The following is a 15,783-nucleotide window of genomic DNA, read 5'->3' as shown; positions in this document are numbered from 1 at the left end:
ACAAAACGGTGCGGTTAGAGAACTCCATGACTACGTTCGGCGGACTTCCCAGGGCTGCTGCCTTGTCAGAATCTCGACCATAATCAGGTCGAATCGGATGGCATAATGGCGAACACTTTTGGCAAACCCCCAACAACAATGACCCCGCATTGATCATGGACAATTTGTTCTAATTCCGCGGCAAGCCAATACAAAACAGGAAACCCCATTGGGCCGTGGCGATGGATGATGCAGCGCATTCCAAGTCCAGGTTCCAAAGACCCCAGAACCACCAGAACCCCCAGATCCCCCAAATCCATCCAATCCACCTAGTACCTGTTGGCTGTCTGACCTTGTTGCTGTTTGCATAACGGCAAAACGGTGACTTAATTGCCGGCCGCCGCCGCCGCCGCCAAGCGATTTGGGAGGTTCAAGCTCAAGTTTTGGTCTCTTCGGTCCAGACTCAGCTGATTCGCCTGATTATGCTGAAGTCGACTGGGCGAACATGGAGCTGAATCCGCGGATGCGGGCGCCACGAGGCCCCAGTCACTGCCAATAATTGAGCGTGCCTCATAAATAACGGTGGTGTGTGTCTCCGTCGCTCCTCCTCATCGGATCCATCCTAGCTGCTCCTCCACTTCTGGCCACTCCTGCCCCTGGCTCCACCTCAATCATCCCCAAAAGAAGCCCTCGCAGTTGGCAGTGGCGGTAACAGCAACAAGTAGGACAACGACGTCGACGAATAAAGTTATTAACAATGCCTCAGCGTGTACGTGGTCCTCTCAAAATGGATGAACGTGACAAATACCAAAAGCCATGCGAAGCCGTCTGCAGCTGCACTGGGAAATAAAACATAAACTTTAAAGACGTATTTAAACTTAAAACTTAAAAGTTGAAAATTTACAATAGCTTAAAAGATTATCTACTGAATGCATTGAATAAATAACTAATGCTTTTAACTGAATCATATGTACCCTATATTCTAGTCTCCGATTTTCATCGCAGTGCTCTAAACCTGGCCAAATGTTTGTGTTAGCAGCTCCGGCAACAACATTGTCCATCATATCAGGTCCGCCTGGGTCGGTGCACAGAACCCGAGCCCGAGCCCGAGTTGAAAAAGGGCAAGCCATGCCATGCCGACCGTGGTCGCTGTACAGATGGTTCACTGTGTCCACCGGCCGAGAGGGGACCGTTAACATTTTATTTGGCCAAAATTGCCTTTAATTTATTGCTGACGCCGATTGCACTACGATTGGGGGAGCGGAATGTTTTCATTGTTGATTTTTCCAGCCGCTTCGAGTGGCACTTGTTCTAATTTTTCCATTTCAATACCAATCAGCAAAGAGTGCGGTCCGCAGATCGAGGATCATGGCCACGGCAGCTCGAAATCGAAGCCTCCTGAACCGCAGTTCCCATCATAAATATGTGTCCGATGGCTGGCATTTAAATAAATCAATTAAACCCTTGGCTACTCAAGTTGCGATCGGCGTTTCCCGCGAATCTGCATTACTCCTCGGCCACCTGCCTCCTGGACCCGCAGTCTATCTCGGCCCGCCTCCAGCCAGGAAGTGTCTACATCGATGTTAAGTGCAATCTAAGGACACAACAACGTGTGCCCGCAGTACACGTTCCAGGGGGGATTCCTGGGGCGGGGGAACACGTGTAACCTGCCTCAGTCTCAGGTGAATCTCTGGCACGTACATGAAAATATTACACAAGATAAGGGAATGCAACTGCCGCTTCACCTGGGGCTTCTACAGTTGCACTCAGCCAATTTTATGGCCCAAGAATACCACAAATCGGAGGGGAACTAATAAGTCTAGTATTATTATATTTGTCATCGACTCCCTAGTTAATTTTATAGTAGGGTTATATTACAATTTTATATTTCTAAGAGGTATTAATGGGATTAAGTACCTACAAGTATACATAAAATCATAAAAATCCGATAAATAAACCGATAAATAAAACTCACAAATTTAGCATTTCTGTGTGACTTCATTTAAAGTAGATTTTTTTGCCGGTAACTGAACACCGTTAAGTAATAATTATTAACGTGTTAATGAGAAAGTTTAATACGAATTTATTCTTTTTAAAATTTTTGTGTGTGTTTTCGTCTTTTTTGATGGCAACAGAAAGAAACAGATATCCGCATTGTGCTGGCAAATGTGAATGCGAATTAGAATGCTCGGTCAGCAAATGCAGCGTAATTAATGCCGCTGCCTAGTCGCCGTTCCACCTGTCAGTCCCGCTCAAAATCAAAATTGTGACAGCCGACCGACCGCTTCCACCCACGCCCATGCCCACGCCTACATTCCGCCCACTTCGCGGTCCACATGCCAGAGAGACATGACGATAACCGTCAGCGGCTGCAATGCAATTAGCATCTGCATCTCCATCGCCATCTCCATCTGCAACTGCAACTGCGACAGCGACTTGACCAAGCAAAGTTCAATATCACCAGCGCCACTCCCTCGTGGCGGAGGAGACTGCTCCAAATCCTTGGCGGAGAAACTTGGCCAAAGTACTTAAGCCGCCCAGAGTGTTCACTTGGGGAACTGGGTCACCGCTGTCACAGACGTCAATTGTTCGCCCGATATGTGCGAATATGCAAACAATAAAGCGAATCTGTGGAGGAGGACCCGCCGAGTCATTCGACAAGCTTTGACAGCATCGGCACGAGCTCCGTCCCCGGAATCGAATTCCGAGTCAGAACCAGAAGCTTGGACCCCATGCAGTTGGCCAGATGTGTGAACCAAGGTGCTAAATTATGAGCCCGTTGTGCACATAATGCTAAACGATCTGAAAATGTGCGAGAAGTGTTCTAAATGAATATGAAAACCCTAACGAAACAGCAGTTATATGAGTTGCGATTTGTTGATCTCAAATATTAAAATCATAATTAACCTAATCAATTAACAAATACATTGCATAACTGCATAAAGTGTTTCCTATTAAATAAACTGGCGCTTGATCAATCGATTTATCTAAGATTATACCTTTATAAGTCGGAACCCTTCCTTCTAGCTCTTTTTCGCATCTAATCTAACTCTCAAAGAATCGGATATAAATGCACATTTTATTTCACCGAAAAACATCTAAAGCAAACGCAGCTAAACAGCAATATTCTATTGCCCCCGCCACACCACTCGCTTTTTGCCGACTCACTGAAATGGGAGGCGTGCAGTAGGGCCCTAAATTACCACATTATCAAGTACAAGGAGGCCCCACTACCGACCACATGCCCCATGTCGATGCCACGAAGCGCAGGGCGGCACGATTGCCTTGGCATGGGCATGGGCATGGACATGGGCAGGTCCAGGCTTTGACCCCACAGAAGTAAAAGCCACGAACGGATGGTGGTGGTGGTGGTGGTGGAGAGGGGAATGGAAAATGGTGGGGTCCAATTGGGCGGGAACACAACTCGGCTGCGAGTTTGCTTCTCGTTCTCGTACAATTTCGACACTTCCGAGATTTTACTATAAAAATTTGCCATAAATTTGTTAGCGCGCCGCTTTTGTTGTGTCTTTGGCCCGGAATTCTGCCCCTACTCCACCACTTCCACTTCCATTTCATTCTAGTCCACCTTCAATTCCCTTTGCCCCCATAACTCCCTTCTGATTTTCCCCAACTGCATTCTAGCTAGTGATGCCAATATATAAAATAGATATAGGAATTTAAAATTGATTTTTCATGTAATATAATACAGGTCAACCTTATTACAAACATCCTTTTCTGTTATTTTGCAGCAGATAAAAGTACGATTAGTCACACAAGAAATACAAGTTAAGTAAATAAATAATTTTAGATCTTTAGATTTCTTTCCGCGGAATATATCCGAAGTCAGCAGTTCTGATCCGCGTCGCCTTGGAGGCTGCATCTAAGCTGGAAACCTACACGCATGTCCAGTGCCTCTGATGATATGTACTTTCGCGGGCATAACTGACATGTTTGGCCAAGGAGCCGTAAAATAAATTCCAGAGGGGCGGGCGAGGGGAGCAGTTGGAGTGGCAAGCAGGCAGCACGCGTCTTGTCTTGGCCAAGTCAAGCAAATGAAGTTAACTCAATCACGGAGTGGCCAAGGGCCCTGCTCGGGTGTCGGCCGGCGAATAGTAAAAATGTTAGAATAACTTGTATAAAATTTATCAAGCTGCCGCTGCTGCCGTTTCCTCGGCTCCATTCCACTCCATCCGCAGCTACTTTGGGCTGGGCCAAGGGTTCTGAACCTGGCCGTGGACGTCTCCCCACCCAGCCAGCTCCTACGAACTCCTACCTTCTACCTCCTGACTCCTGCCTCCAGATGCCACACGCTCAAGGGAGCAAAGTGATATTTATGCCAATTGCTGGCCAGTGGTACATGCGTGTGTGGGTCTTAGAAGTGCCAGTAGATGTAGATGGTCATGGAAATGGAAATGGAAATGGGATCGGGATTGGTCTGGATTGGAGCTAGGGATATACAGGAAAAAAAAGGTGGAACATAGTGTTATGACAAATAAATTGTAATATTGTTAGCATACTTAATAGAAAGGTATATTTGAAGATTAAAAGTAAAACCCTTTAAAGAAGTACGCCTCATATTCTGAGAAATTCCCTCATTTATCAGTTTAGATATCAACTATCTGATACTTTTTCGTATATTTTCCTGATTGAGCATTATTAGTGATGCACATTATCAAAAATAATTTTCTTTTCTTTTTGTGTAGGGATCAAGAAAAGGGCCGTGTTTCTGCCGTTGTTATTTTAAAGCAAACACAAACGGACACAAAAGGTGAATTCAATTTATTACGAGAGCATTTCAAACTCACAGGCAAGGTTGAAGTTGAGTTGGAGTTGGAGTTGGAGTTGGATATGGAGATGGAGTCGGGGCTTGACTGGGAGTTAAGAACCAGGCTTATCGGAGGCAGTGATCCCTGGGAGCTGAGCAGAGGAGATGGGCGCAGGCGCAGGCGGAGGCGGAGGCCAAATGCAATTATGTGTATTTTATGCTCGGGCTGGCTTCATACTTTTGCCTGATTGACAAATAAATTTGCGATCCATGCGTGACGATAGGCGGATGTTCGGATTCGCCCGGGTAACGAGTTTCATCGCTGAAAGTGTTCCATGGGGGAGCCACCGCAGGAGGATTAGGAGCAGAAGGCGCTGATAGCACTGATAGTTTTCCATTTCATTGTCCATGGCGGCCGGACGGCTGGGCGGCTTCAGTTTCAGTTGGTTAATTAAGCCAATGCCAGGGCAATCAATGTTTTCACTTAAGTGCAAGTAAATTTCACATCAGCAGTAGCCATCTGCATTTTCCCCCGTCATTGTCCGTTTCCATTTCCATTGCCATTTCCATTTCCATTTCCATGCGGCTGGACCGGCAGAAGGAACAACTGCATTTGTTTGATGTTAGACAGGCTCTGACTTTGACTTTGAGCTTGAGTATGGTTCTAACTCTGACTTTGACTTGGTCATTAGTGGCTGTCGTTGTCAATGTTCCTGGCTTGATTTGTTGGCCTCTTCCGGCCAGCGGGTTGGGCCAAAGTTGGGTTACCCACTCTTCATTGGGTCCATGTGGCACAGAAGCTATGTATACAAGGAGCTAAAATACAGTCTATACATCTAGACTTATTAAGCTATTATCAACGGCTTTATAATTAATTTAAAGAAATAAATAAATGCCTCCTGATAAAAAGGTCATACATATAAATGTACATTAATAATTGCCTTTTTAATGAATGAATGTCAGCTGTAATTCTTTATAAAATAAAATTTATGTTATAGAAATCAGAAATTCATTAATTAATAAGAAAATTCCTGTTCCTTACACAATAGTAAGGTATAGTATATTGATAAAATCAAAACTTGTGTAGTGAAAAGGAAAGACTTTGAATGAAATGCCTCTTCCTATTTCGGAAACCCAGTGTCATACACACATTAGAATTCCTTCGACCGCCTTTTAATTACTCGCCGCATAGTTCTGCGTAAGCCAAGTCCAAAGCGACCGCATCCAGTGGACAGCCCACGTAGTTGGGCAGGAATTTATGGACAAAGCAACTGCTTCAATTACCAAGATAAGGCGGTACCAGCTAGCACCCCCGCCCACCCAAATGTCTTGGCATAAAACTGTCGAATGTCGTTCGGCATTTGTTACTTATTACATGTAAAGAGACTGTGACTGCGACTGCGACTGCAACTTCGACCGATATCGATACGCTAAGCCCCGCCGATCAGTCACACTCGCCCAGATGTGAGTATGTGAGTATATATGCGCCATATAGTGGACAGACCCATATGGACGGAGCTCCACACACAAACACACACATAGTACGTGCTGACCTTCAACTTAGTTTGCAACCTTGTTAGTTGCTCGAGCATATGTATCGCTGGTCGTTTTCTTTTTGGGCCTTTGACTTGCGGCACAATCGCGATCACTTTTGGTGATTGGGCGGCAACGCCTCCGTCTACGACGTCATCAAGCAGCCACAGCCGCAGCAGCAGCAACAACACGCAACTGACAGCAGCAACATCGGCGACAAAGACAACAGCAACACCCCCAAGAAATCCAGCGAGAAACACGACAATAGACCACTAGACAGGCTCAAATTTGTTGCACGTCGTCGTTCCAATCAGACGGCGACAGAGGTTCTCCTCTGTTCTGTCCTGTTCTGTTCTGGCCATCATTAAATCCGAAATAAAATAATGCGCCACGTTGTCCCCGAGTTGGCAGACTCACGCTCGCCAGTCAGTCCTTAATAACTTTGTCCGGCTATCGTGGCCGACGCATCTCGGCCAGAGGAGGAGGCGCAGCCGAATGGCCAGGACATGGACTAGACATGGACCCAATGCCTTACCAACTTATTGCTCTATTTTCGCATTCGCGAATAGTTTTCGATTTCAGTTTCACTTTCTGCTTGCGACTGCTGCCTGCTGCCTGCTGCCCATCATGTTAACAAGGCGGCCAAGAAAACGCCAACTCGCGGGCATCCATGCCATCAACAATGCAAACGAGCCGTGGTCCAGCCTTTCCAGACTGCGCTTCTGACCAGGCCCATAAACAACTTAAACGACCGGCGCAAGTCCAAGAAGCGTTTGGGCGTTCCAGCGAGTGGGAAGTCCTTGGAGAAGCCCCATCATTATTGCACGGAACAAATATGATTGGGTGCGATAAACTACCGGAGTGAATCATCATCACCCGCGAGATGAGAGGCCCGCATGCTGAAGAACAGGTAATACGTGGCCGAAAAACCCACTCTCTTCTGATTATGATATATTGTTACCATTCAGAGTGACGTCACGGAAGTAGCATCATCACACTGACAGAAATGTTCTTGACACTTTTTTGTACTGTGTAGTTGAACCACCAGTACCAGAAAGAATTAATAAAGGATCCTTTAGTGCATCGCGAATACAAGTTCTCAAGTTCCACCAAGTGATCTGTATCTCAAATTAGAGAATAGAATCAACTAAGTTCATAACATTTGTACTTTCCAACAATGTGGACCAACTTTATATATAGAAATGTTTTATGGAAAAAATTCCAGTACAAAACCCGTTGCACTTTAAATGTTTGTATTTGTATTCACCAGCAACAACTATGATATTTTTCTCTGTGCAGTAGCAATGCCACCGCAAGGTCATTACTTGGCATTGCCATTCAGTGGAAATTCCTGTAAAAAAGAACAGAAAGCCACATCTCATAGGGGTTTATAAATGTGAATACACTCGCATACAAAAATATTCGATCGGGTTTTATTGCACTTGCGGTTGCCAAGTGGCGAGCAGGCTTGAGGCAACTTTTTTCGGCTAGAGATCTACATATGTATTTATATATCGATATTAATTGGCTTGTTCTGGTTTAACTCGTTTTCGTTTTCAGTCAAGAGTTTGTGCCTGTGGATTTGTTCAATTTCTCTCGATTTATTTCATTATGAATGCATAACGGTAAATGTTAAATACCTTATGCAAATTCTGAAATTGAATCGAACCAGTTTACAAGTTGCCAAAAAATAAGTGAATATATTTGGGCATTTAGTGGCATAAACATATATTTACAAATACTCAAATAGAGAACAGCAAACACTCGACCAGATCAAGCAGATGGCTAAGACTTGAACGAATAAGTTTGGTAACATGATTTCTGGCGGCTCATCGTTTGTTGAACTCTGCAACCAGAGTGGCTTGTGTCAGAGCTCTAACTTTTGAACTCGCAGCCAGCTAATAAAATAGGATATTAAACAACGGCGACAGCTTTTGAGATTGATAAAGCCGCTCCCAGAAAGCCAGATACCCAGATACCCGTGCATCTAGCACCTACTAAGCTGTGGAAATTTCGTCGCCTGTTTTACGGACATTTCATAATTCACGAAAAACTAGTTTTACCAGGGGGTGAGGTAGAATAAATAAAACACTAAGCACTCCGGCAGCTGGCATAAAACTTAATAATTATAAGTGCCAGTTTTGTTTTTCGCTGAACGGTTTTCAAAAGCTAGAACTGAACCGGATATATGGGGGTTGGGTTAGGGTAACTCACTCACTCACTAGACGATGTATTATGTCATAGGACCAAAAACACGTTTGCGCAGATAATAATAATAAAAGTGAAACCAAAAAGTGAAATTCACTCGCCGAGAATCGCTTAGCGATAATAATGATCGATTGAGCATTTATGGAAATTAATTTTGCTAAATGCAGCATAATCCATTCGGTTAATTCAATTAACATGGCGTTCTAACTTCGCCCTGGGCGCCAAATCCATTTGGAGTCGCACGTTCTTTGTTGGCTCTTTTGTTCAATTATGCGTTATTTTAATCTCTTGTTTCACTCGCCAGCAATTTACGGCCACAAATACGCTACATATTTCCACAGACATCAAAAGCTACTTGTTCGGGCCTACGACGAGCAATTAATGTCGCCTCGAGTGCGTTGTGCAGAAAATCAATTAAACCATTCAGAGGAACACAAAAGATGAATATTCCTCGCTGGCGGAAGTAAAAGTTCGGCAAAAACAAAAACCACCAACTGCAGGAGAATCGAGCCATTTTTGACATCGGCTTGGGCGGGTTAGAGCGCCATTAACATTGGATTTGCCATATATCTGCAGATTCGTCGATTTCTGTGTACTCGAGTTTCATTAATCTTCCGTTTTGTGTTTGCTGCCATTTTGCCATTTTACCATTTGTGGTTGCTGCTCGATTTGGCGCAAGTCCCGCAAACAAATAAACGGAATCAAATGCCAGAATGCCATAGCACACCCGTTTTAATTTTCTGCAAATTAGCCAAATAGGAAATCGAACTAATTGCTTTGCATCCAATATGTTTTCGCGGCGTTATAGTTAATTTATTGGTTAGCATTTGGGAAATCATAAATTACAATAAATTGGTAACAAAGCATTAGTTAACGTTCGAAAGAGTATCGCCAAAAATAGTGTACTATGATGTCTAACAATCTCCTATATATTCACGATATTAATTGTTATATCAAAGTGTTTTTTGCTTGCCTGTATAGAAATTCAAATACCTTTTGCTTGAAGAGGTACACTGGTTTTATAAAGGGTATTCGACTATTCTACCTCCTATAGCTTCGATTTCCAAAATATATATTTGGTTTCAGCAAACTAGGTTCCCAGCGCCCACGCCCACCTCATGTTTTCGATCTGCAGATCGATCATTGTATGTAGATTGCGTTTTTGATGGACAGTGGTCATGAGCATGTCTGCGCCTCAACTCAAACGGGCCGTAAATCTAGGAGGCGTGGGCCTGCTTTACATATTGGCGTTTTATTTTTATTTAATTATGCCATTAAAGAGTAACAGATTAATAACAATTAAGGCGGCAACAGTTGCGCATTCGTCAGAGGCGCAAAACGAGTTTAAGCCAATGATATGGTAGTGCCATCGAGTAGTAAAAACAAACATGAAACTACACATGCCGATTAGCGCTGGAAACGAATCACTTTTATTTTCAGTTGCCAACTACTCGGGCAGCTGAAAGACATTAAAAGAATTAATTTTAACCGAACCGATCCCAAGATGATGATGTCGAGGCTGGAACTGGGATCCATAGAAAACAAGAGTTGGCTTAGCCTTTCGGTTTCTTTCTGCGGGCGGGCCACTAACTTTGTGTGAACTATAAAGATTGATATCACCACCCGATGTTAGATACAGCCGATTCTGCTCTTGACGCAAGCCGAAATGTGAATTAATTCTGAAAACAGGTTACAAAAGAACCCAGCCAAATGATTTTCGGCTGCTGGATATCATAAAATACAACAGTTTGTCTCCGATCACAAGACGGTTTGTATTGTATCAGATGTCTCAGCGATGATTATTCAAGGACAGCAGCGGCATTTGCATACTCATATGGCAGCTTAGTCCGACTTACACCTCATGTATGTGTAGTTAGTCGGGCTTAGTATGCCTTTTAGATCAGACTTAGCTACCAGTATGCAGATTGGGCCAAGAATACGCTCGTTGATCGCGTGACGCTACTTTGAAAGATAGTCGGGAAAGTAAATGTGACTTGTTATATATTCATGGGGATATTATACGCATTCTTGTCTCTGGACACCTTAACAATAGTTCTTGTTTATAAAATATTTATCTGTACATATATGCCCTCCTGCAGAAAGAGAACGATCCTAAAGAGCAGCCAGTCCTGACAGCCACCGATACGCATCCTGAGCGGATTGCTTCCCAAAAGGAATATTATGAGTAGTAAAAACGCTATGGACCGCATTCACTTCTTTGGCGATACACAATTCGAATGGCTTGTAATTAAGCATCCAATTTTGAATTTTACTTTGACTACTATGTAAAATGTTACTCACCTCTATAATAATATCTAGATATATTTTAGCATAGCGAGCAATCGAGTGTAAACGGCGTGGAATTTTATTTATCGAAGCGACTTACAGCTAGATACATTTGTAACACCCAAGTCTGCATTAACGTCACCCGCTGAAGTCGCCCCTCGATAAGATCTCGACAAGGTCATCTCTTGGGCAGCTATAACCGTATGATTCCGATGTCAGCTAATGCATAATTACCGCAATTAAGTTGTCGTCCATATGCAATAGACGTCGAGAGCGACTCAACTTCGAGCCGCTTTTAATAAACTAATTAATGTTCTAAGATTAAGCCGCGAGATTGTGCTAATTGCAGTTTCAACGCGTGTCGCGATTCGCGATTGCCATCGAAGTCGCGGGAGTGAGATCTTCCAGTTCGACTGCGATGATTTATGGCGAACATTGCCGTAAAATCATTAGAGTGCATCCCCATGGGATCCCCAAGCGTGGGCGCCGCCCCATGATATATGCCCCGTATGTGGGGGCCTCTGATTAATGGGCCCACTTGGAGGCCAGAAAGCGAAAACGATAAGGATGGCGATGGCGATGGCTAAGGCAGTGGCAGTGGCTACTGGCGAATAGATTTACGAGAAGGCCAGGCCAAATACACAAACACCGTGTAAATCAATTATTCATGCCCCAGCAGGCAAATAGCATAAAAACGTCATACAATTTGTGCCAATTACAAGTAGCAGGCGATAAATATGCAGCCACACGACCACAGGGCCAAAACCTCTTGCGTTAGCCTTATCCCGATCCCTTTGGACCCTGAGAATTATGATCGGGGAATTCCCAGCCTTTCCATTTCTCATTGGAAAGGCCGCTCTATAAATAGTTGGGTGAGTGATTGTGGCGCGTTATCGCCGGGACTCTGCCACTGGCATTTGGTCATTCCATTAAGTTGGACTTATTTATAGGCGGATGATTTATTTAGCTAAGTAAGAAATGGATCTAAGTAATGCATTTACGGAACGTCTTTTTGACACTTTATCATATGCCTCTCTAGCTCTAAATAACTAACTAATTATTAGGTCAACAAAGTTAAAAAATAATTATTGCATGATCTTAAAATTTAAGCTTTAAAAGAATATTGATCATTCCTATCACTTTTATAGATAATTCTGATTTAGTTGTTACATCATGGCCATAATTACTAATACTATTAGTAATAATGAAAACAAATATTTCCTTTGTTATGCAAACATTGTATTATCTTCACTACATTTTGATTTATTTACACCCAACTGCCTTATACTTGAATGATCCTCGCTTAACACATTTTCAGCAACTTAACGCAGATAAAACAACGATTTATTTTATTGCCTGAGAGATTTAAATTAATTTAATTTACAAGTGTCTCTGGCTCTCTGCCTTGCTGGCAGCATTCTACACTTGCCTTAATTGCATATTTAAAGCTGACATTTATTATAATTAAACTTACATCGCCTATTGCAGACGGCAATCGCCACCAAACTGGTTGTCTTTCGGTCTTTCGGTCCCTCAGCTTTCAGTTTCAGTTTCAGTTGCTTGTGCTTGTGCTAATTTCGCCTAGCAACTTGATAAATAAGCTGCCATAACGCGGCTATCACAGAACAGCAGCCGCCAACCCAGTCCATCCATCTTCGGGACAAAGAAGCCCCATCTCGGCGAGAATGGAGGCACCCATCCTGCGAGCGAGGTGCTGAAAACGAAATTCATTTGCTGCGACATGGCCTTGAGCCATGAATTATGTGCGCAATTACTCTTCGCAGTTGTCGTGCTCGTGCTCTAAGAACTGGAGTGCTCTTCTGATGGTTCTGCTTCGCAAACGGATTCTAGTTCTAATGCCTGGCCAAGAAAAGTGCAAGTTGCCGCGTGCGATTAGGGAATTGTGCCACTTGCCACTTGCCAATCGCTGGCTTCTTTCTAATGGCGCCTCTCGGCTTCAGCTGGTGCTGGCAGTTAATTACACCTTGTTGGCCGTGTTGCAAGTCAGCGTGTTGCCGATCCTCCTGGCGATACAGTCATGGTGTACACTGTACACTGTACAGATGCAGTTTGTACCTGCACCTCGGCACGTTGCAGCGTGTGAAATGAATGGCGCATGTTTCCGATAGCATCGAACAAGGCAGCTAGCAGAATACGCATCTCTCCCCCGATTTGTGGCCCTGCGATAGCCATCGTATTTCAGCATTTCGTTTCTTGACGTGTGAAAAGTCTTCATCTGAGTCACCGGCGTGGAAGAAACTCAGGTTGCCGCGGGCAAGGCCGCCTAAAAATCAAAAATGAAATACCAAAACAGCATTTAACCAACCTCTTTGAACTTTACCTGTTTCTCGAAACAACGACAGTTTTTCAGAATTTATTTGGATCTTTTTCACCAATAACAATAACTAATTTATTATTTACTCGTTAAATATACTAATGTTAAAATTAACAGAAGGAAGCGTTTCCGACCATATAAAGTATATATATTCATGATCAGGATCAATAGCTGAGTCGATCTGGCCATGTCCGTCTGTCCGTCCGTCTGTCCGTCTGTCCGTCTGTCCGTCTGTCCGTCCGTCTGTCCGTCTGTCCGTCTGTCCGTCCGTATGAACGTCGAGATCTCAGGAACTACAAAAGGTAGAAAGTTGAGATTAAGCATACTAACTTCTGAGACATAGACGCAGCGCAAGTTTGTCGATTCATGTTGCCACGCCCACTCTAACGCCCACAAACCGCCCAAAACTGCCACGCCCACACTATTAAAAAATTTTTTGAAATTTTTTCATTTTTGTATTAGTCTTATAAATTTCTATCGATTTACCAAAAAACCTTTTTGCCACGCCCACTCTAACGCCCACAAACCGCCCAAACCTGCTACGCCCACACTATTGAAAATGTTTTGATATTTTTTCATTTTTGTATTAGTCTTATAAATTTCTATCGATTTGCCAATTTAATTATATATTTAATTTTAAAGTCCATTACTTTTCATTAGGTATAGTGTATTTTATAATTAGGTATGTCTTATGTCAGTGCTTAACAACACTGTTTCTATATATTTATAGTTAAGATTGGTACACCATTATTTATTAGTACAATATTTATTATATATTTAATTTTAAAGTCCATTACTTTTCATTAGGTATTGTGTATTCTATAATTATGTATGTTTAACGATTTTGAACAACACTGTTTCTAAATATTTATAGTTAAGATTGGAACCCCATTATTTATTTGTACAATAATGGAATTTTAAGTAACACAAGAGTCAGTTATAGAAGTTCCCAAAAACCATTCCCAAAACCAATTACCGCTAGGCAATTAGCATAAAATTGGCCACACTCAGGGCAGCTATTTTAAGAGACTTTCAGATTTGGACCTCGTCATCCATCGCCAACAAGTTCTTAACATAATTGTTAACGCCTCAAACAGATTGAGTGCCAAATTATGGCCACAAATTTACTTACATGAGGTGGCCAAATGGGTTTGCCGAGCAGTTTCCCAGGCTTCAAGGCTGCGTATGCGGAAATTGCCGCCGGTTCAATTAACACACCCAGAGCGAAACCTTTTCCCACTGTTTTGATTTTGATTTTGATGTTGGCTTCGTGTTTCGGTTTTTGGATCTGTGTCGGTTTTTCTTATTTTTGGGTATTGAATTCGATCGGTGTTCGCCGGGCGTTTAAAAGCTCTTAAACTGCACTGCGTCTCCTGCATGCCAAAAAGAGTCACAATCTTGTGAAATTACAGTCTGAAGGTTGCAGCAGCGACCTTAACTTTTGGTTTCTTCGAGTCGTTGACACCTGGTTTTCGTATCAAGTCAATGAATTAGCTATAATTCGAGTTACGTCACAGCTGTTTCTCGGCTGAATCATAGTTCCGTTCTGTGAAGGATTTTCCTTGATCGATTGCCTGCGATCGGGCAAAGGGCGGACCCCATGGCGTATGCTTAATCCAGCCGTGGGCTAGAACCACTCGCTTATCAATCATACGCCACGTTGAGCGCCATCAGCCCACACAATCCAGCAAGTCACTTGAGGTGCGAGACCAAGAATTTGCCATTATTTTTAGCCAGCTCTTTTTCTTTGTGTGTCAGCACGAATTAACGCTGGCGATTTAAATCGCACCAAGAAGCCAAAACAAACAACACGATGCGGAAATTGTTTGTACAACATGGCTAAAACAAAGGCGTCCAAACAATTCATTACTATTATTGTTAGTATTATTGTTATTTTAGCGCGATGAGCAGCCACAAATTTGTGCATAAAACAGTGTTTAATATCAGAATTTAAAACCGTATCTCTGCTTACCAACCTTGATTTCAATTAGCAAATATGGAGTGCCTGCAAATTTCTCAATTTGTTGCCAAAAATAAAAAACCCTATGTATTTGCCTAGCCATTTTCTCCCAACCAACGTTTCTGTTTCTTTTTTTTTTTTGCTTTTTGGTTTCATTTTATTTTCCGTTTTTAATGTAGCAAGGTCGTTCGTTGGTCCGCGACGCCAAAAGCAATTTGTAATGATTATTAAAACAACGACCTGCTTGGCATGCTCCAAACAGAGCCCTCCCCTTCACCCGGCCCACAACTGCCATTGTTTACTGTACCTGTTGCCGTAGCTGTTGCCATTTGCCGTTGGCGTTGGCTTTTAATTGATATAGCGAAAAACAAAACAAGAAAACAGTAACAAGGCAGTGGCTAAAAATTATATTTGGATTACAACATGGTCAGCAGAGCTGCGAATACATCGTACCTTGTACATTGAGTATATGAAATTCTTGGGCAATTATTGCCGCACAACGCAGCCTTTCGATACGTATTCAGCCGGTGATTGAATAGCCAAGAGCATTGTGATTATGACAGCCGGACACTCGAGGAGTTCTATTTAAAGCACTCCGATCTCTGGGCATTCCATCTGTGTGAGCTCAGCTCAACGTCAATTTGGCAGACCCCGGTAATTGACTTGTGAAAGGGAAATCCAGCGCTGCTCTGGGATGGAACCATGCTATGAACCATT

This window comes from Drosophila teissieri, chromosome 2R (genome assembly GCF_016746235.2).
Source record: "Drosophila teissieri strain GT53w chromosome 2R, Prin_Dtei_1.1, whole genome shotgun sequence".
NCBI lineage: Eukaryota > Metazoa > Arthropoda > Insecta > Diptera > Drosophilidae > Drosophila > Drosophila teissieri.
This window is presented reverse-complemented; position numbering follows the sequence as displayed.